Source organism: Myotis myotis, unplaced genomic scaffold (genome assembly GCF_014108235.1).
Source record: "Myotis myotis isolate mMyoMyo1 unplaced genomic scaffold, mMyoMyo1.p scaffold_m19_p_3, whole genome shotgun sequence".
In the NCBI taxonomy this organism is placed as follows: Eukaryota; Metazoa; Chordata; class Mammalia; order Chiroptera; family Vespertilionidae; genus Myotis; species Myotis myotis.
In genome coordinates this window covers 140276689-140299994 of record NW_023416335.1, presented here as the reverse complement: position 1 = coordinate 140299994, position 23306 = coordinate 140276689, and the positions used below count along the sequence as shown (strand labels likewise).

Here is a 23306-nt window from a genome sequence, read left to right as displayed (position 1 = left end):
ACGCAGGACTAGAGGTTGGAATTTACCTTCCAGCCTGTCCTCCAGGGCTGGGAGGGAAGAGAAACGGAGATGCTTCTTTGGTTGAGAGAGGAAGAGAAAAAATAAAAAAGGTTATTCAAGATAGTCGACAGCTATATCTTCCCGCCACCACCTTCCCTCCAAACCTCTGCATCTCTGCTCAGCGTCTGACATAAAAACGAGAAGTGAATCCCATTTGTCTCTATGTGCTTTCAATGAAAAGAGTCGGCTCACAAGGACGGAAACCAGAGCGGCTGAAAATAGGTGTAAGACTTGTTGAGCATACAAATCACTTCCCCTCTGGTCTGCAAGGGAGGGAAAGAGAAACCCCTCTTACTCTCTCCTTGCAGCAGGGCTCTGCGTTTGGAGAGGCGGCTGGGGCTGGCCTCCGCGTAGGAAACTTTTCTCACCGGGCCGCTCGGTCCAGTGCGTTCGGAGACCTGGGGAGTCCGGCGTGCTCCTCTCCCGGCCAGGGCCCCACACCCGCGACGCGCCTGTCTCTTTAAATTCCAGCTGCGCGCTTGGGAAACAGCGCCACTCGCCGCCCGAGCCGGCTGGCGGCTGCAAGCTCGCCCGCGTTCTCGCTCCCGCTCCCGGCTGCGCGCCGCGCAGGGCTCGCTCGGCCCGCGGGCTGCTCGGCGGCGGCGGCGGCGCGGGGCGGGGAGGCGCAGCCCGGCCGGGGAGGGAAGACACAGCCAGCCGGGCCGGGAGAGGCGGCGCGCCCGGTCCCGCGCCGCGCTCGGCGGCCCCAGCAGTTTCCTTTAGGTCGCGGAGGATGTGCCTGGGTTGTGGGTTTTTTCCCCCCTCCACCCCTTTAAGACGATTTCCATAGTAACCCGGTCTAGTGGCTCAGCATCGCAAACCTGAGGATTTCCGCGGCCCGCCGACTTGACCTCAGTCAGGTAAGGCTTCGGGCGCATTAGCACCCATTGCAAACCGCTGCGCTCCTTCCAAACTTCCTTTTGTGGGAAATCGCCCAGCCCAACGCAACCCGAGGTGTTTGCAACAGCGCGTTCCTTCCCAGGTGCGTGCCGCGGGCCCCCTGCCCTGCTGGTCTCCTAGGACCCATGATCACATTATTAATTTTTTTTTGGTTGCTCCCTCCTTCCCTTGTTGATTTTCTCATTTCTGCGCTCTTCTTGGCTTTTCCCCTGAGACTAGTGATGGGGGCACGGGTGGGTGGCTAGCGCGGTCCAGGGAGTGGCGGGCTCGGATGGATCGGCTGCTGTGGGTTACTTTGGGCATCTCGGCGGCGTTGCCAGCGCCGGGCTGGGGTATCCGGGAGGGCTGCCGGCACCGGTGCGGCGGAACCCGGGAGCCCCCCGTCTCCAGACGAGCAAGCGAGGGAAGCAGGCTGGGGGGTGATGGAGCGCTGGGCTGGGTGGCTGGCGAGCGTCCATACATCATAGCTTTCCTGCCTACTCCCCCGCCCCTCTTCGGGTTTCTCTCTTTCTCTTTCCTCGCTCTCATTTCTTTCTGCCTTTCCTCATCACCAGCTCCATTCTCTTTTCCCTCTTCTCCTTTCCCCTCCCCTCGTTTCCTTGTTTCCTTTCCCCTCTTAAAAGAAAGGGGAATTTGTAACCCTTTCATTCTGCCGGCGTGGGAATAGCTGTGGAACCTGCAGCGTGGCCGCCTCAAACTGGTCGCTTTCAGACTCTGTCCTCATCCATCAACATATTTGTTTCCTGAGTCCATTGATCTCCCTCGGTTCTGCAGACATGCATTCTAAGCTAAGCTGGGCGTCTGGATGTCAGAACCCCCGTTTGCAGCTTGCTTCAGTGCTTCACGTATGCCATGTATTGTAAGGGCTGCATATGTTTTGAATGCCTATCAGCCATGGGAATAAAGAAAAAATCTATCTTTTAAGAAATCGAGTCTAATTCTAGAGAAAGTTCCCTTTTAAATGATTGATGTACTTTTTGAAATTTAATTTTAGGGGACTTGGGAGACAGCCCTCTGCCCCCCTCCAGTCTATGAGGAACATGCAACTTCTTCTCTTAATTAGCCCTTCTTTAAACCTCCTTCACTTTTGCACATCCCAGTCACTAGGATGAGTAGATCATAATGAAGGTTCAGAGCCTTGCTACCCAAAGTTCAAGCTGGCTGAAGTGGCAGCCTCTGGGAGAAGGTGCTGAGAGAGAACCAGCGGGGCCAGACTGAGCTGGCCAAAGAATAGAAAAGGCAGAGCAACTCCTGTGAAATACACAACTGGATTCAGACTTTAGTACCGAAGACCTGAACACACAATCAAACCAGACTTGTGTTTTTGTTTCTGAGCCCGTGTTAACTCTTATTTAAGTTAATACTTATTTAAAAGCTGGGCCACGCTAGTGCAGAACCCGTTCTGCCTTGTTTATGTTGAGACACATTCTCCCTGTGGTTTTAGTTTTCTTTGAAACATAAGATGTCTGTATCATGTGAAAACAAAGGGGGAGAAATTGAGGATGACTTCTACTTAACCAGAAATAGGATTTATATGGATTTTTTGTTGTTGTTTCTGAAAAGATCTAGTTGTTATACTCCTATGAGTGTTCTGGAGGTCAGCCTATTTCCTGGGTGAAAACAATAGCAATCAATGATTTTTCTCTACTCTCTTATCAGTGGTGTACACCGTGTGTATAGGAAAAGGTCTCGGTTTTAGCGGGCTCCCCTTGCCTCCTTCCCTTTGTCTGTACATTTGTTTCTCAATTCAACTATTAATAGGGAATAAAGAATCTTGGACCAGAGACGAAGCAGGAAGACAAGAAACTACTGATATTATGGAAAATACACCCAAGCCAATAAAAGATGCCATGCCACTCCACACTGTTGTATTTGTTTTTAGCCAATTAAGAAGCTGTAGGTTTTAAATGTATTTTCATCTTCTTAGTTCTACACCTAATTCTTTCTATACTGGAGGTCATATTTATACAGTTGCAATGAATATTTACAAAAGACTTAAAATTCCCTTGCCAGTAAAATCCCAAAAGCCTGTTTTTCTTCCAACATTTTCTTCTTCCTTCTAGTGAACAGTGATAGTAGTAATGGCCCTACATTTCTGTTTTTACTTAACTTCTGATTTTGGTGTTTCCTTGCTGTGTGGGTTCCTCATGACACGTTTACAAGATGCTCTTGGCAGGCTGCGTGGGACTTGAATACACAATTGATTGTAGGTGCAGTAAAATGTTCATTTTTCTTGTTCTTGGTTTAAGAGATGTCATGCCCTCCCGGACGTGTAATATTTTGGTGTGACTGCTCCTTTGTGTGTGTGTGTGTGTGTGTATGTGAGAATTTAACATAAAGTCTATTCTGACTAAACCTTGTGTGATTTGAGGTTAAGGGGTATATTAGTAACAGGCCATAAATTACTTTCTTCTTTATAGTACATTGATCCTGAAACTGTTTTCCCCCCTTGTGATGGCATTTGTATATGGATCATTTAATGAAAGGCTGGTAATGATGAGTTATCTGTTATATAAAAGGAAGAAAAATCCCTCAAGCTTACTTACCTCAAGCCCTTATGTCCATGTAGACTGGGATTAATGAGTTTTTTTTTTCATCTAATATTTTAATAGACTGTATTGCTGAGCACTGCTAATTACCAAGAATGTATTTTGTTAATTCTGAAATTGGTCTAAGATAAGACATCTCTCTCAAGTTGTCTGGAGGGCTCCAAGTGACTCATCCTTGTAACCCATGGCAACAGGAAATGGTTGTCTTGGGTGCAAGCTCAAGTATGGACACAGATCCACACTTTGTGATCATCCAGGCACTTGATATGAAAGAGTGCTGGCTCTTTTGTATGCACAATGTTAACTTTTTGATTTTTGTCAGCACCGTGATTCCCAGGCCTAGTTTTGCAATTCCCCTTAGCTCCTCCTTTACTTGAGAGTTATAAAATTCTCAGAAAACATGTAAGTTTTTTTAAAAAATAGAAAATATTTTGTAGAGAAGTGTGCATGTGTGTCTGGCTTTGTGTATCGCTGGGATAATTAGGGTGATAATATCACCCAATCAAGCATGAGAGACTGTGTCAGCTTTAGAAATGTTCGGAGTCAGGGAGCAGGAAGTAGGAGTCAAGAGGCCAAGGTTATATTCCTACTTTTTACTGCATCACAGAGTTATTCTTGTGGTGGTCTTCTTATTACAGATGTCAATTTATTTTCTCCAGAACAAAAATCAACATAGTAACTTTTTCCTGTTGTGAAATCTCAAATATATATGAATATCTGACATAATCATATATGCACACAGGTTTACATAGGTAGCAGTGGTGGATACTAAAACACACACACACACACACACACACACACACTCACACACACATTTAGAGGCAACAAGTTTTCTGAATAGAGAAAGGAAATAGTTCCTCCTACCACTGACGGTTAGATAATGATGCTGACTATTTTCTTTCATTCATGAGAAGGCGAACATATCACTGTCTGTATTCTATGGGTATAGGCAGTAGAAGCTCAATGACTAATCACATAGCATAATATATAGAACTGAATAATCGCAGCAGGTATCACACTTTTACTTCACTTAAATGAAAGTGAGGAATACATTTCCCCAGCCCTCTCCCCCGCCTTTTTAACCATTTAAGTCATGTTCTTCCCCCTCCCCCATTTTGCAAGGGAAAGTAAATTTTTCTGTAAGGTTAAGTGGACCACAGGGCAGGAGAAATCCCCAGGGCGACCCTCTTTTTCAGGCTTCATTTTTCCTCCCAAGTCTGAATGTCAACAATAATATCTGATATGAGCCTCTGGTGGTGATATTTCTTTCCATAGGTCATCATACTTTTCTGTCCCAGATGAAGTCTCAGGACAAGCCCTGAAGTAGCATAGATTCTGAATTTAGTGCATCATTTAAATCTATATACATAAAAGCCTAAGTGACCATCACAACTAAACGGATGACCGAACAGGCTGCGTGGGTCGACTAGGCTGGCAGGGGGTTAGTTAGGGGTGACCAAACGACTGTGCAGCAGGCTGCATGGGGTGACCAGGCTGGCAGGGGGGTCATGAGAGGTGACCAAATGACTGAGCAGCAGGCTGCATGGGACGACCAGGCCTGCTGGAGGGTGGGGGTGGGGGTCAGTGAGGGGTAACCAGGCCGGTGGTGAGGGTTGAGCAGGCCCATGGGGCGGGGGGCGGCAGTTGGGGGCGACCAGGCCAGCAGGGGTGGCAATTAGGGGAGACCAGGCCGGTGGGGGCGGGACAGTTGGGGGTGGCTAGACTGGCAGGGGGGGCAGTTGGGGGTGACCAGGCCAGCAGGGGGGACAGTTAGGGGTGATCAGGCAGGCAGGCAGGTGAGCAGTTAGGAGCCAGTGGTCCCGGATTGTGAGAGGGATGTCCGACTGCCGATTTAGGCCGGATCCTGGGGATCGGGCCTAAACCGGCAGTCGGACATCCCCCGAGGGGTCCCAGATTGGAGAGGGTGCAGGCTGGGCTGAGAGGACCCCCCACCCTATGCACAAATTTTGTGCACCGGGCCTCTAATTGGTTATATAGTCCAATGGTCATGTAAAAAAACACAAACAAGAAAACTGAAAGGAAATGCTCCAGGTCTTTAAAATTGTATATTTACTATTATAATAAAAGCATAATATGCTAATTAGATTGGACAGCTGAACGACCTTTTGGGTGTCATTCCGGACGTCCTTCCAGATGAAGCCGTGGTGGCAGGGGGCTGAGGCAGAGGCAGGGGTGATCAGGCAGGCTGGCAGGCGAGCAGTTAGGGGTGATCAGGCAGTGAGTGGTTAGGGGTGATCAGGCAGGCAGGTGGGTGGTTAGGGGCAATCAGGCAGGCAGGCAGGCAGAGTGGTTAGGGGTGATCAGGCAGGCAGGCAGGCGAGTGTTTAGGAGCCAGTGGTCCCGGATTGCGAGAGGGATGTCCGACTGAGGGATCGGGCCTAAACTGGCAGTTGGTCATCCCCTGAGGGGTCCCAGATTGCAAGAGGGTGCAGGCTGGACTTAGGGACCCCTCTGCCCCCGTGCATGAATTTCATGCACCGGGCCTCTAGTCTATAATAATAAAAGCATAATATGCTAATTAGACCGGATGTCCTTCTGGACATCCTTCCGAAAACCTTCCAGATGAAGCTGGGGCTGCAAGGGAAGCCTGGGTCCCGGGTGCCTGCCAGCAGCCGGAGAGAAGCCCGGGGGGGGTCCCGGTTATTGGTGGCCGGAGGGAAGCCTTGATCCCAGGTGCCAGAGGGAAGCCACTGCCTGCAGCCAGGGGAAGAAAGGCCTACTCTTGCATGAATTTTGTGCATTGGGCCTCTAGTTGTTTTATAAGGACTTAACAGTGTTCAGAGAAAATAAGCGTGTTCCCTGAAAGGATTTAAGAGCAGCTTGTTCATAGCATTAGATTTTGCCATGTTTGCACAATGGTACTTTTTGTTAATCTATGCAACATTTTCATAAGAGGGATAGCAGTTGGGACAATTGCTGGTTGTGTTTGTTTGGGTAAATTCTTGAGCTAGGGGGGACCTAGAGATTTCAAGATCTGAAAACACTGCCAGTGACATAGAGCCAGTTTTCTTGAGAATAGAAGGGGAAATCAGCATTGTTTAAAATCCTCGTTTGAGGATATGTTTATTGATTTTAGAGAGAGAGGAAGGGAGAGAGAAAGGAAGAGAGAGATGGGGGGGAGAGAGAGAGAGAGAGAGAGAGAGATCAGTTGCCTCCTGCCACCTGTACTGGCTCCCACTGGGATCAAACCTGCAACCTATGTATGTGCCTGGACCAGGAATCAAACCTGCAACCCTCAACCTTTTCGGTGTAGGGAATGATGCTCTAACCAACTGAGCCACCCATCCAGGGAAGAAGGGGAAGTCTGTGTTTTGACAAGAAGTGATTTATATAACAGTTCATGTATAGTCAGGAAGATTTGAAACAAACTTTTATATTTCTTTCATCTTCCTTTATATAGATTTATATGCAGTCCATTTAATATATAGGACTGTGGGCCTCATATCCACCTTTCAGTTTACTCTCCTGGGGAATATCATCTAAGTCCCCAACCTTACGTGGTGGCTTTTGTTAGGTTTGTAGGCATAACATTGAGAAAGAAATGGTACCTTTTGTATGCTAATGTTGCAAAAACAAAGTCAGACCACTGGGAGTTTTTGCAATCAAAAGAAGCATTTATATTATTGAGCACTTTCTTATGCTGCCTTATCAAAATGGGAACAGATACTATGACTGTCTGATCTTATTGATCCATTTGAAGGCAGTATTGCACAGCACTTTAAGACGTAATCTGAATTTGAATCCCTGCTCTGCCATTTAGTATATAGGTTACGTTTGGTAATTTTCTTAATCTGAGTCTCCTTTTCCCCATCTTCCAAATAGTTATGGAGAAGGATTTCTGTAAAGGTTAATAAGAGAACATACTAATATAATTTTTAAGTGTGGTCCTAGCATGTAGTAAATATTCACTGCTAATATTATGCTCTTGCTACTGCTGAGGTTGACATGCATCAGAAGGGCCACAGTTATTTTTCTGTTTAGATTTCTTTTTCCTTCCAGGTCTCAATGTGAACCACATACTTGTCCACATGGGAGCTGTGCCACCTTCTTCCTGTCCCTCCCCCCGCTGTCCAGAGCTTTTCCCTATATTCTCAAGCTGGAAAATGACCAGGTGCCTGGGAGATAAGAACATATTTGTTTAGAAGGGGATCCATTGTTACAGTTTCCAGAAAGTCTTATCTTAACCTTTTTTATATGCAGTATCAATATTATCCATGGAGTTTTCTCCATTGAAACTCGAAATCAGGATTAGCTACAGTAGTATTGTATCAGTTAAAAACAAACAAACCTGACCAACATAAAACCTTTATCTTTAGTATTATAGTGTTGTTTACTCATAAGCTACAACTGCCTACTATTAGTCTAATGTATTTTCAAAACCACAAGCTTTGCTGAATAATTTTTTTGTGAAGTCACTTAACATCTCATGGATAAGAAGTCATTTAAAGATGGGGTGTTTCATCCTTGCCTTTTCTTTTTCATTTGTGAGTTTCCATATTAAGAGCTACATTGAATAGGTAACTCTCTTTACATATGGAGGGGATGTCCTCATCTGCAAAATGAATGTATGGATTTATATACATCTTTAATTTTTTATTTGTTGTGGAAAGTTTTGAATAAACACAACAGTAGAAAGGATGGTATTGATGGATTTCCCATGGACCAAATATTCAGCTTTGACAAATTAGGTAGCCTCTTAAGATCCCTTCTAATTCTGTGATTTTCTGGCCATGGAAATTCTAATTTACAATGGTTTTGAGGATTAAGAGTATCTGCTTTTCAAATAATATTGATAGTACTATCAATAATATTGTTACTAAAATGAGATTAAATTATGATTCAACACTTACTGGCAAGTCAATAAAATAACATACACAAAATGATATATGAGAAATATGTTGGAACTGAGCAATTGCAATGTGAGCGTTAAAAAATCTGGGATTAGTTTGGTTCATCAGACATTTATTAAGTTTCTCCCCCAAACCTGAAACCTAGGTATGTGTCCTGACTGGGATTGAAACCGAAACTTTTTTGCTGTCTAGGATAACACTCCAACCAACTGAGCCACCTGGCCAGGATTCCCCCACAGAGTTTATAGGATGTAATCCAGTGGCCTGAGTAATAGTCATGTTATCATATCTAAGAATAATTTTCCAAAAATTGGGCTAAAACAAACTTCTAAAACTATACTGAATGTTAATCATTCTTTGATCCAGAAGCTTATCTCAAGATTGGAATAGCCAGCCTCCACAATGGTCCCCAGCAATCCTGGCCCATTGCTCTGCTTGCCCTTGTGAAATCCCCTCCCGCATTACATCAGGATGCTGTGGGTGTCCAGTGGAATCTGGCTGATGTGATGGTGTGTGACTTCTGAGCCTACGTCATAAAAGACATGGCCACTTTCACCTTGAACTCTTGGATGTCTAACTCTGGGGGAAACCAGATGCCATGTAGTGAGGACACTCAAGCTGCCCATAGAGGGTCGTGTGGCCAGGAAGTGAGGCCATCGGCAGCCAGCTCCAGTTTACCAGCCATTTGCAGGAACCGTCTTGGCAGAGGGCCCTTTAGGCCTGGTAAGGTCTTCAGATGACTGCAATGTAACACATTGACTGTGTCCTCGGAGACCACAAGCCAGAACCACCTAGCCAAGCTGCTTCTGAATGCCTAACCGCAGGAACGGCCTGAGTCATTGCATATGTATTGTTTGAAACTGCTACATTTTGGAGTAATTTGCTATGTAGCAGCAATGCAAAAACTTTAAACTCCCTCAGAGTTGTTGTTATAAATACTAGTTTTTATTTTCATATAAATAGGTAGAAGTGCCAGTTAAGAGAGTTTTTGTTGATGGAATGCTGTTTAAATCTGCACTTAGCACAGAGAATTACTGGTCTTTTATACTTTTAATTCATCAGAATGAATCTTTTGTGGACATTATCCATAATTAAATGAGGGCAGAAGACAAGATGTTCCCCATTAGTGGCTAACCTGGAACTAATCCCAACCCTTCCTTTTGGCAATGTATCTGTTCAAAATTCAGCTGTTACGGAATTTTGAATGAAAGCTGGGGCTGGAGATGGACAGGGACATTTTTCGGCTGATACATGGGTAAACTTTGGGATAGTATCATAGTTTAATTTCAGGTTATCCCCCCCAAATACTCCCACCTCCCAAACACACATACAGAAAGGCCTTTATGATTTAGGCTTTTATTGTCCTGGAAGCTATTCTTATGTTACCCACTGAGCTAGGTAAGATTAAAGTGCCCCAAATATAAAAGGCTCTAAATAAGGCCCTGGGTACGATTGCCTGGTGTAGCCATGCTTCGGCCTTTTGGGTATATTGCTAGGTCTCCCTGCTTCATTCAGCATGGCTCTAGATTGTATGTCAGTCCATTTTTCTCGTTGTTCTATTATCAGTTTAAGAGAACCTAAAAATTGGTTATTATTGTAGGTAGAATAGATTCTATATTAAGTACAAAGTTTTGGTACATCCAAAATGATGTGGGTCAGAAAACTAAAAAAAGACAATAGCCTCACTTTTTACTTCATAAATGTGTTTAATTTTATCTATATAAATTACCATCCCCTGAAAATTGAAAAGATCACTGAATCTTATATATATATAGGTGCTAGGAGTCTTGGAGAACACTAAAAAGTAAGGGTTTTGAGCCTTTAGATTGCTGTGAATATTAGGTCCTTTTCATAAAGGAACTGTTAGTCAGCATAAGGTTTTAGTACTTTTGCTATTTAATTGGTTTGACAGGGTAACTAATAAGATTCTTGCTCCTGAGAATTTTTTCAGATCCCTGATTATCTTGGTGCAAAACAGTCGTGTGTTCACTGACCTACACCAATACCATGCTCTTTGGGAATTGAAATTCATTTTTTTTCCTTTTTGATCCCGGGCATATACATTTGCTATTTGAACAAGCATTACCTGGGAGGATTCGGGAAAACCAATAAGCACTCATTCAGAAATTAGTTTTTAGGACATCACAAATGAGTTGCCTCACAAGCCTCAGGAGAAAGTTAATGAAGCCACTTGTTCTTTTTGATATTTTTATGTTTGAGCACAAAGTGCAATAAAAATTACCTTTAGAATTGAGAATGCTCTTCATGAAATATGTAGACACTAAACCATTCCTAGTGGCTGGTGAAAGGATATATGGAAGATTATATAGAGTCTGGCGGTGCTTTCTTAGATGCCTTTTGATAAGCATGTTCTTGTTTATTTGCTGGAAAATGTGGTAACGTGTCCCATCTCGTGTACTGTTTTATGCACTTTGCCAATTTAGCATGGCATTAATTTACCCCACGAAGTAAATATGATGTTTAAACATAAGTAAATTTTGTAGCTATATTAATTGCCTTCTACATTGTGCTAAGGATAATGTGGCACAGAAATGAATAAGATGGGATCCATGCCCTGGAGGAAGTTGGATTGTATTTAATTTAATTTTTTTAATGTTTTATTTTTCAGAGTGTTTAGCTATAATTGTTAGACTTTTCAATTTGTTATGGTCAGACTGCTCTCAACACAAGGTCGGGTTGACTTACGTTGCCATAATTGAGAGGTATCCTGAGTTCTACATTGTTAATGAATGCTAATGCTCTTTCCAAGGCCTCCTCTATAGGGCCTCAGTAACCACAAAGGCTTTTCTGTCTACAGCAGATAAACTGTCCATAATGTCACAGGAAGTTGCATTAGAAATTATGCTATTACCTATGGCTTTTTCCTTTTTCGCCCGCTGACTAATAATGTCTCTTCAGGGTATTCCCTATGGGGCAAATAAATAAATGTATCATACTTTGGAAACACATATTTTCCCCTGTCAGAATGGAAATGCATTCATGAACTTTTAAACGAACTTCCTGATATGTGTGCTTGTTAACTGCCCATTTTAAGCACTGAGGTGGGGTTTTGGTAGTAGTATGTGAAGGACCCAGGAAATACCTGAATCTGCCCTGGCAGGGCCCCCAGGGAAGATTTATGCAGGCAGTGGCGGCCAGGCGGTAACCAGAGGACCTCTTCATTAAAAGCTTGAGATGCTGCCAGTTACCCTTGCTTCAGGGCTCTTTGGAAAAAGGTGGCTTGGAGCACGTACTTTAGGCTGGAGTCCAAATACAGATATTCTTAGTCTTGATGCACTCTTAGGAAGGAAGTCAAAAAGAGAAAGAAATGGGCATGCCCCAAAACTTAACAGCCATATCAAACTAGGAATTCGAAGGAGAGAGAGAGAGGGAGTAGGCCTTGGTTTTGTGCTCTTTGAAGCACAGCAACCCTGCCCACTATTTTTAAGGTCCAGTCATTGTTTTTGGATCTTACCTACTAGCAGAGCAATTACTCCTTGAAGGTGTGGACGGAGTGCCTCTGTTGAGGAGGAAGAGATTACTGGGATGGATAAGTCATGGTACAGGTCACAGTCTTGTATCTGAAACCCTCTGGATAAGAATATTTCAGAATTTGGACTTTTTCATATTTTAGAAAAAGAATAGAATGTGTATTTATGTGTGTATATGTACACACACACCCACATTATCATTGTGGTCTAGGAAAGCATCTTTTGGTTAAACATATGACTATTTCTATAAGAAAATCCATGAATATTCAGAATAAGTGGGAACAGTGGACAGAATAATGCTCTCCTCTTAAAATGTCCATATCCCAGTCCTTAGAGCCTATGAATATGTCTCCATGTCTCCTTTCATGGCCAAAGGGACTTTGCATTTTTGATTAAGTTTTAAGGACTTTGAGATAGGAACATGATCACGAATGGTCTAGAGTGGGCCCGATGTAATTCTAAGGGTCCCTGGAAACAGAACCTTCCCTAGCTGAGGTCAGAGGAGATGGAAGATGGAAACAGGGTCACAGAGGTACTGCCTTGCTGCCTTTTGAAAATTGAGGAATGGGGTCCCTGGGTGAGAAGTGCGGGCGGCCTCTAGAAGATGGAGAAGGCAGGAAACAGGTTCCACCTAGAGCCTCCAGAAAAGGATGCGATCCTGCTGACTCTTTGATTTTAGCCCAGCGAGACCTCGGTTGTCCTTCTGAACTCAGGACTGGAAGATAGTAAATATGTTACTTTAAGTGTTTAATTATCCATGGTAAGTTTTTATAGCAGCTATGGAAAACGAATACACTGACATAAGGACTATACTTTTCCTTCAGGTCCAGTCTGAAAAACCTTTGGATTTTTAGAGCTTTTGGGATTATGAGTTGCATTTAGAGATCGTGGGCCAGAAGAAGGAATCAGGAATCTTGATATTTTAACCTGATGGGTGACCTCATGGTGTTTAGACATTTAATTATGGGTAGAAGAGCCCTTTAGAAGAAAGCCTGCTAGTTGTTACCATTTTAATATGTGAGCCGTTGCTGAATTTTTCTATTCACTTCCATATCTTATATGGATCGTACACTGGTTGGTGATGGTGATGGCCACCTTGGCTGAGCATGAACTCACAGTAAATCAGGTGAAGGTAATAATATATGAAGGGGGTCAAGCTTTAAAGTACTCTGCAAATGCACATTGGCCCTTGTTGATTGCATTTATTATTAAGTAGCTGTTTCCTGTCCCTCCCTCTTGCCTCTTCCTTCTGGCTGCCAGCAATCCTCCCCCAATAACCCAACTCTCTACAGTGCATGTGGCTCCAAGGGAGGTGGCATTTGGAATGGGTGTCTCACCACAGAAAGGCTGATACCCTGGGGCTCAGCCATGTACCTCATTGTCAACCATTTAATTACATTAAAAGTTTAAGTGAGGAAGAAATATCCATATTTTGCTCCTTCTCATGTTAGAATCCAGGGCAAAGTCTACATATGGAAAGTTTTGCAGAAAATATCCCAAAAACTATAAAGCATATTTTAGAATACAAGGCAATAGTTGACACTAAAAATACAGTATTTATTTTCTTGTGATGCTGCACTCTTGTAGTATATTCCATTATTATGAAGTGACTATAGTTCTCTGACTCATTTTTAAAGATTATGCTTTCAGTGAAATACTTCAGAATGATGACACTAGCTCTGATTCAAATTAAAACGCTAACTTCAAGCATGTCCCTTGCACTGTCCTTGAATTGTAGCTGAATCTTCAGAAACATCAATTGTCCTATTGATTCGTTCAGTGTCCGCAAGCAGGATACAGCTACTTGATAATAAACACAATCAACAAGGACCAATGTGCATTTGCATAGTGCTTTACAGCTTGACCCTTTCATACAGTATCACCTCAGAGTCTTACTCTGCCTGACAACTCCGTGTGTGGCATGTTCTTGTTTTTCCTTCATTTTCTAGAAAATCTGATAGGTTTTGAGCTATAGTTTATGATCAAATGTGTGAGTTCAAACTTTCTCCCTCGCTGAAGACATATATCTCCTCTCGCCCCAATACCCACATTGCCCATTTCCACAACACAGTACTTTTCTTCACCAACATTTTCAGTACGATATGTTTGATATATTTTCTTAGCTTTGGACAAAAGTGACTAACTCAAATAACAACTTTACAACTTGCTCTAGACAGGTGACTTTTTTGAGAGCTCATATCTATGTAATCAATAATATGATGACTATTTATGCAAAGTTTTAAATAGTTTGATCTAGATCAAGGCCCCAATAAAAATCTAACACACGGGGAACTCTGGAGAGGAATTATCGTACTTGAAATTTATCCTGGAATTGCTATGAAACATATTCATAATTTTCTTTAATGTCCATTGACTTTACTGAATTTTGGTTAAAGTATATATTTAAAGTAGTTTCAGAATCTAGAAAGTATCTTATTTTTCACACCACGATGTGGGTTATGTGTTGGGGTGAATGGGGAGAAAAGTTGCCCTTAATGCATAGCAGGTAAGGTAAGACTTGTAGAAAGGAAAAAGTGGTAATTTCCTTTTTTTTAAAATATATTTTATTGATTTTTTTTACAGAGAAGAAGGGAGAGGGATAGAGAGAAATATCAATGAGAGAGAAGCATCGATCAGCTGCCTCCTGCACACCCCCTACATGGGGATGTGCCCGCAACCAAGGTACATGCCCTTGACTGGAATCAAACCCAGGACCCTTGAGTCCACAGGCCAAGGCTCTATCCACTGAGCCAAACCGGTTAGGGCAAAAGTGGTAAGTTCTGTAGCCAGGTACAAGTATCCATTGAGAAGACTCCTTCTGGATGGGGAAAGGCAGAATGCTTTATAGAGCAAATGGCATTTGAACCAGGACGGGTGGCATATGAACAATGAAGGGTAGCATTTGGGCATGCCTGAATTGAGGTCGGATTTTCTAGCTGGGAAATGGGGTAGTAAACTATTCAGGCAAAATTCAATCTGTTCTGTGGCACATGGGACTATAGGATTGGTCCCTGCCTCCTCTGACATCTGGCCATCTTCATCTCACATTCCAGCTCTTGGGAGCTATTTGTGGTGTCCTACCAGTGTCATGCCCTTTCTGCTTTGCACCTCTGCTAACAGGTATAGTTTCTGTACAAAAATTTCCATGTTGAGTTTTTTAAGACATAGAAATTTGTCTCTGTAAATCATATCTTTATAGTTGTTCATTCTTGCTAGAACCCTAAAATTCCAGAGCTTGTATGGGGGTCGGGGATGTTTGTTGTTCAACTCGCTAATACCACTTATGCATTTGCTCCTTTGCTTATTCTTGAAACATATCTATTGGTGAAAAGACAAGGATGACAGACAAAGTAGTTGCTCTTAATGAGGTCACTGCTAGTGAGAGGCTGAGATTAAATGTCTGAAGAAGGTGCATGGGAGAGGAAAGTGGGTGTTGGGGAAGGATGCCCAGAGAGGAGATGCTTGAACTGAGTCATCGAAGATGAGTGGGAACCTGCCAGATGGGCAAAATGGAGTAGGATGTTTCATGATGTGATTCTGCTAGTCCCAGAGACATAAGGGAACATGAAAAGTTGGGGAACAATCCGTCACCATGAGCAAAACTGTGTGCATGGGACAGGTGCAACATGATGAAGCTGGAAAGGGAGGCAGCCCAGAAACGATAATTCTAGATCCAGGAGATTATATTTTACTCTGGAAGTATCAGTGATCATTGAAGAATGTTAAACAGGGATGCCATATATTTAATTTTTTTTGAGAGCAGATACCAGGATTATAACATCTTAATATAAAATTCTTCACTGCAGAAGCAATACCGTGTCAGCTAAGAGCTGTGTCTTCATAGTATGATAACACTTCTTATAGGCTGTGTGAGTGTGGACAAATTATGGAACCTCACATCTCAGTTCTTCATCTGCAAAGTAGGAATGATAATTGCACCAATGTTAGAAATGATGTGTGAGAATTATGTGGGCTATTGTTGCTAAAGGCCTCAACTATCATAGTACATATATAATAATTAAGTATATGTTTACTGTGCATTTTGATTTTATGAAGGATAGAGACTAGATGTCCAATAAGAACTTGGCAACGAGGGAATTGAAAGGGTCCTTAAAGTCAATTATAGTGTGTATCATTTCAACTTAATAATAAAGGCTAAAAGCCGTAAGCTGCATCTTAAGTATTTCTTGAAATTTGAGATTGTCTCATTTACCTGCCTGAGGAAGGATCATTAGAAAATGAGATGTGGTAGAAATGAAAAAATGCATCGCTTGTGTGGCAACACTGTGTGTGAGACCCTGCCTGGGATTAGCCAGAGTTGGCTGAGGTTAATGAAATCCCATCCCACAGCATTATTGTGTCCAAATTTAAGTAGAGGTGGAATCAGCATGGAAGGCCCTTTACCCAAAACAGGGGATGTCTTAGTCCAGAGCAATGTGAGTGGAACCTGGGGTGCCAAAATGGTGTAAAGGTTTGCCCTTGCTTCTGCTGGCTCTAAGGCCAAATCATTTTCAGTGAAATGTGGATAACCAAAAAAATATGTGTGTGAACATTCACTTGGAAATCCTTCACATTTATACCTAGATATAATGGTTCAGCTAATAATGACCACTTATACATAATAAAAATTTTCAGAACGGAACAAGACACAGATTTAGATCTTCAACTGGTAAAAATGTATGCATTAGTGAGTACAAAGTATTTTCACAAGCCAAAACATTCCAAGAATATGAGAACTCTTATAAACCAAGATGTATTATATATATACTAGAGGCCTGGTGCACAAAAATTTGTGCACTCGGGGGGGAGGGGGGTCCCTCAGCCCAGCCTGTGCCATCTCGCAGTCTGGGACCCCTCGGGAGATAACGACCTGCTGGCTTAGGCCTGCTCCCGGGTGGCAGAGGGCAGGCCCAATCCCTAGGTGCAGCCCCTGGTCGGGCTCAGAGCAGGGCCGATCAGGGGGTTGGTGCGCCACCACTCTCACACTCAGGGCAGGGCCGATGGGGAGGTTATGGCTCTACCCCGTCACACACAGAGCAGGGCCCGTGGGGGGGGGGGGGGTTTGGGGCGCCGCACCCTGTCACACACAGAGCTGCAGGGCAATCAGGGGGTTGGGGAGCTCCCCCCTATCAGGCACAGAGCAGGGCTGATCAGGGGGTTGGGGCGCCTTCCCCTGTCACAAACAGAGCAGGGCGGATAAGGAGGTTGTGGCCCCGCCTCCTGTCACACACAGAGCCGCAGGGTGATCAGGGGGTTTGGGCGCTGCCCCCTGTCACGCTGATCCCGGTGCCAGGAGGCCTCGTGGCTCTGCTGATCCCGGTGCTGGGAGGCATATTACCCTTTTACTATATAGGATAGAGGCCTGGTGCATGGGTGGGGGCCGGCTGGTTTGCCCTGAAGGGTGTCCTGGATCAGGGTGGGGGTCCCCACTGGGGTGCCTGGCCAACCTGGATGAGGGGATGATGGCTGTTTGCAGCTGGTCACACACCCTTCAGGGTGGGGGTACCCACTGGGGTGCCTGGCCAGCCTGGGTGAAGGGATGATGGCTGTTTGCAGCTTGTCACACACCCTTCAGGGTGAGGGTCCCCACTGGGGTGCCTGGCCAGCCTGGGTGAGGGGATGATGGCTGTTTGCAGCTGGTCACACCCCCTTCAGGGTGGGGGTCCCCATTAGGGTGCCTGGCCAGTCTGGGTGAGGGGCTGAGGGCTGTTTTCAGGCTGACAGGTGACTGAAGCTCCCAACTGCTCCTTTTTTTCTTTTTTGTTTTATTCTGGGCCAGCTTTAGCTCTGACTCCAGCTCTGAGGCCTCTGCTGCTGAAAGCAGGTATCTGGTTTGTTTGGGTTCTATAATCAAAACACTGTATCAACTCCAGCTCTGAGATCCCGGCTCCCTGAAAGCAGGTTTCTGGGGTTTTGTTTAGCTTCTATATTTATAACAATGTTTCAAACTGCAAGCTCAGAGGCCGGCAAGGCTGGCAGTGAACATTGGTTTCCTCTGTCACTGAAGCAAGCAAGCCTCATGTTAGTTTCAAGCTGCCTGGCTGCTGGCCGCCATCTTGGCTGGCAGTTAATTTGCATATCTCGCTGATTTGCCAATGGGAAGGGTAGTGCATGTACGCTAATTACCATGTTTCTCTTCTATTAGATAGGATATATATATATATGTACACACACACACACACACACATATCTGTGGTTTTATTAATTGATAAATCTTTTATTTACTATTAAAAAGGTGTTTTTGAATTATCTCTCTATTACTGTAGCAATATTTTAAGGTAATAATCATGATATTTTTTGAGATGGGGGAGTGTTTTTAATTCAGTTATTTTTCAGTTAATAGTGAAACATTCTATTTCATCTGATTAATGTAAATAGCAGGACTTTTAAATGTTTGTAAATGTCAAAGGTGAAGTCAGATGTTGGTCCTTTTTGCTGAGCAGTTACTAAGGACCGAATGAAGAATAACTGTTGTTCTCTCAGTCCTGTGAACCACAAGCATTGAAGGAAGGCACTGTCTAGAGAAGATTTTAATGATGAGTTGGTTCGGTAGATGAAAAAGAAGAGGGTGGTAAATTATAGATCTGAACCTAAAAGATTAACCTCTAGCACATATTATTAGTTTAACTTTTTTGCTTAGAGTTGCACTTCAGTTTTTTGATAAAGCAATTTATTGCCCTCTAAAATATATTTAAATGAGAAAAATGCCCCTTTTGTGTGTTGCTTACCCAAAAGGAGCAATTTACCAGTGGCCATGCTATAGTTGGTTTTCTCCTGTGCATTCTGAACCCCCTCTGAGGGCTCTCATTAGGATCCTGAACAGTATAGATTTCTTTGTAAAGGAGGACATATTGAATTGGGCCTCAGGATTAAGTGAATTCCATGAATTAGAAGGATGACCTTGTAGACAGAAAAAGATTTCATTATATGTTTCCTCTGCTTACAGTGTAATAGAATTTGTGTTGTATATTCAGTGTGTGCGTGTGTATGTGTGTGTGTGTGTGCATGCATGTGTGCCTGTGTTACATCAAAATAATAGATTGAAGTTCAGCACCCAGGCAGCAGACAATAAATTGGCTGGGTTCTAATTGTGAGGATTGTAGTACCACATTTTATTTTTCCTCCTGCCATGCTCAGCAAATAACCCCATTTATGTTTAGCCTCCAAATGTGCTTACATCTTTGGGTACTATAAGAACACCATGTAGGCAAATAGTTTTATGGTCACAATCCTAGTTGTACAGAGTGTGTGTGTGTGTGTGTGTGTGTGTGTGTGTGTGTGGCCAAGTTGTGTAAAGTCCGCTTTTGTGCAGGTATGAAAGTTTTGCTGGACGGAAGAGGGTAAAGTAGAGGGGATGGAAGAATTGAAGAGCCAGCCTCTGTTTCTAGTGGAACCGCAGTTTGCAGCTGCATGCTAGAGGCAAGGCTTTGGAAGCTTCCCAGTGAGCAAGCCAAATGATCAAGTTCTGACAGCTCACTGCTCATTGATTAGCTTTATGTATAAGGAGGTGCAGTGACATGCTATAACAGCCGACTGTCCTTTTTTTATTCTTTTCTTATAAGTTTATCTGACTTTTAAACCAGATTCATTTGCTGCCAGTTCAAAGTGGTTTTATTCCGCACGAGGGCCTGATTGATTTGACCGAGGACTGAGTCTCCATGACAGCTAGTTGTAACAACAGGGGGTAAATTAAAATCGCCCATGGCCAGGGTTAGACCATCTCTGAGAGCGAATAGAAGAGTCCCTAAGGCCCGATGACTGAGAGTGCTCAAATTCTATTTTCTATTCTAGTTAAAACAAGTTAAAAAATGGTAGCACTTAAAGTGCAAGAGATACAATAAATCATTTCTTCTTTCTACAAATTGGGTTAGAGAAAATCTCTATGAAGGCTAAGAAAGGATATTTCCCTGTTCCTGTGGCAATTTCATGTTAAAGACCTATTTGGTACTTATTGTATTATTGCATTTATATAGTTCTCTTGATTTTTCTGAAGTACTTTAGCAGGTGATGGTTTCATGTTTGGAAGGTATATAGTACATGCATTTGCCCCCAATTTACAGGTAACTGAGGCTTGGAGTAAAGTTCAGTGGTTTATCTGCATTCACACAAGTGATTAGTGGTAGAGTAGAATTAGAACACAGCTTTACTAATGTCTAGACTTTGAATTTGACATCTATAATTAAGAAAGGGATGTCATTGCTAAGGTAATGGCCAGGGGTCCTGTTACTCATTGCCTCTGGGGCGCTGTCACCCATGGTAGTACTCCAACACTGAGGGAAGCCATACATATTTTAAAATCAGTAATGACAGTTGCAGGGGCAAAAAAGCATGATCTGTTTATTTTATTAGGGAGGCAGGGGTGGAAGGTACTATCCTGTGAAACATTCTTTTTCTGCCTGTGTTTTGGCGTCAGTGTGTCTCATCTTTGACACAGGCTTCTTCTGCACAGTCAGCAGTGATGGGGAATGAAAATTACAGGATGCAGTCTCTTACATCATTGTGTGTCAGGTGTGAGGGATTTTGTTTCCATTCTCACTGAAAATGATCATTGTGGGTGATTCGCTCACTTTCCTCAAGAGTGTTTGATTTAAAGTATCATCATGTTATTTCTTTCTCAAAAGAGACTAATAACATCTGCCCCTGGAATGAATAAATACATTATTAAAAGTGTTGGGTTGTTTCAATAGGAATGTTTATTCCCTTCTCAGGTAAAGATATATTATCCTCAACACAAACATTGTCAATCAAAGGGTTTGAATATGTCCTTCAATCAGCTCAGTGTCGCTTTCTATACTTGGGTTCAATCAAATACCACCTTTAATCAGCTAATTACATAAAGCAGATCAGCTTTTCCTGCAAAAAAAAAATGACTGGGGAGGAACAATTGCATAAGTGTACATACACCTTTGAATGTCCCCTCCCCTCTCTCCCAACCCCCCAACAAAATAATCCTTTGAGGAAACCATGCTATCAAAGTAAAATTTTGAAATAGTTGCTCATTACTTTAGGAAGAAAATGGGAACATTTGTGTTTAGGAAAGAAAATTAATTTGGCATTGCCTCCCCCCTGCATCTATGCCATTAAATCCTCTAACCTCTATGTTTTCCCTTCTGCATTGACCTTTTTCTCTCCAAGTCTTCCAGGCGGCTGAGGCTCAGGAGGCCAAGAGCACAACCTTTCCCCTTGGCGACATCATCTGTTTGTCATAAGGTCAATTTCTTGGCCCTCTTAGAAAAGAGTGTTCAACCTTCCTATGGTCCTTCTTTAAGGCCATATCCTTGTGTGTGGCTTTAGATGTTTCTCAAAGACCCTAACTTGTACAGTTCTACCAAGTTAGTAGTATATGTTTTATCTTATTGAGGCTCAGTGAAGTTAAGAGATTTGCATACAGGTTAGTGCTGGAGTGGAGACAGGAATACAGGTGTTTCCTTACAGATCTTTGCATTTTAAGAAAGGAAATTCAAAAGTAATGTGATTGCCAAGGTGAAATAATCTGTTTATCTTTCTACTTACAGTGTAGTTTCAGTTGTATCTCAGTTAGGTATCTGTTACACTGAGCATAAGCAGTCAGTATTTTTTTAAAGCTTCAAGAGTTGAAAAATAGCATAGCATATTGTTCAGATTTGGGGACGATTGAGAGATGTGCTGCAGCTTTTCTCATCATTGCTCCATTGTTTACTGCCTACTTCTCCCATTTAGTTTTTCTTTTGTCACTAGAAAGTTTCATCTGAGCCTTAGGAAGATAGCAGTGAGTGACAAGAATTTCTCAAGTCAACAATTCCGCATAGTGCTAGGAACCTGGGAGCCTGCGGTATTGGGAGTATCCTGATAAGAGGCTTGTCATAATGCCCTCCTTTTCTTCCTGCATTTGCATTTTCCAGGCAGGCCTGTGGCTGTGGAAGCAGCATGACTGCTGAGGTGAGGTGCTGGGTCCGTATTTCCAGGGCAATGCATAGTCTCGTCTTGTGTGCGTTTCAGAAGTCTCTCTCTCCACTTGCTAGCAAGAAGTCCTGTTTGAATGTTAGTGGCCCAAATGGGACTTGGTCGTAAAGGTTGGGAGAAAAGGCAGAACCCTTTCCAGGAAGGCACAAAATAAGGGGATGCTCTATAAACAAACGAGGTCATTCTAAAAGGCGATGATCCTGACTACTGTGACAGGTCAGGGGCGTCAGCCACAGAGTTGTCCTGGCACATCTACAGAAATGCTCATCCGTTCTCACTCCTCAGTGTGGAAGAAGACTGTAAATGCATGTGCTAAGCTTTACAGGTATGGCTTATGGAAACAAGTAGGACATTGCTCTGAAAGCTCACATTTCATATTAAAAGTGAATGTGGATTTTGCATTTAACTTTATAATTTTTGCGTTGTTTACATTGCCCAAAAAATAAGTAAAATTGAAACTCTAGAACTAAGGACGCTGTTTATATTAGGAATTATTGTATCATTTGGTCCATGTCTCCGGGTCATTTCCCCCAAATTTTCACACCTCAACGTAAGTCACAACTCAACCAAAAAAAAGTCCCACAGTCTTGCATAACTTTTCAAAAAGGGTCATACAAGCAGACTCTATGGACTTTGATTAATACCCAAGGCAAAGAACCAGTGTGGTATAAAATAAGGAAACATATCCAGTGACCATTTTAATTTTTTCCATACCTGTAAGTAGGTTATTATGAATTCCCCTCCCCCCTCATTTTGGTGAAACAAATAAAAAACTAAAAGCAAATAAAACATTTTATGTCTGATAAGGGAATGGTACTGTACACTAGATAGAATCTTATGAAACGTGTTCTGGTACCAGCTGAACCACCCAAGAACACGGGACCGTAGGCAGATCTGTAACATCTCTGGCTTCGGTGACTATATTGTCACGTTGGGGAGGTGCTTTGCAAAATGGCAGTGGGTCACCAGGCATAAACCTGGACTGCCCTGGGCAAACTGGTTACCCTTTCTTCACTTCTTTATGTTTGTTGGTGGAATGAGATGGTTGGATTAGATTAAATGATTTTAAGCACTTTTTATTTTTTTCTCTGAGAAATCCCAAATGTACAACAGAAAGCAGCTTCGGTTTGAAGCATGGGCGGGGGCAGGATTCCAGGTCTCGACCCTCCCTTCCACACACCCCTCATCCAAAGATCCTGAGGGATCACTCTCTATTCCACGAGTGTATTCCCCCCGTCATCTGCCCTCTGCTGGGATCCCAGAAAATATCAGGCAAATGCAAGTCCTCGTAGAAGAAACAGGATGTAATCTCTCTAAGATAAGATAGCCTTTTGGGTTTCACCTTCTTGGATGTGCCTTTCCTTTTTCAACTCATATTTTATCTTCCCATCTGGAGTAGGTGCTTGGGTGAATTTTATTTTTTTTTCTAACCTTTTTATTGTTTCTTGTTTGAAAGACCTGAACCTATAGAATACAAGCTTAAGGGTGGGAAC

At 43.1% G+C, this 23306-nt stretch overlaps 1 protein-coding gene across 1 annotated transcript in view; it reads left to right on the top strand.

The window, feature by feature from the left end:
* The first annotated feature begins 650 nt into the window (after positions 1-650).
* Positions 651-23306, top strand: part of NAV3 (neuron navigator 3) — an 840800-nt gene continuing 818144 nt past the window's right edge. The window contains exon 1 of the mRNA XM_036299344.1: positions 651-920. The gene's annotated coding sequence lies outside the window, so the exon portion shown is untranslated. The remainder of the gene's footprint in view (positions 921-23306) is intronic.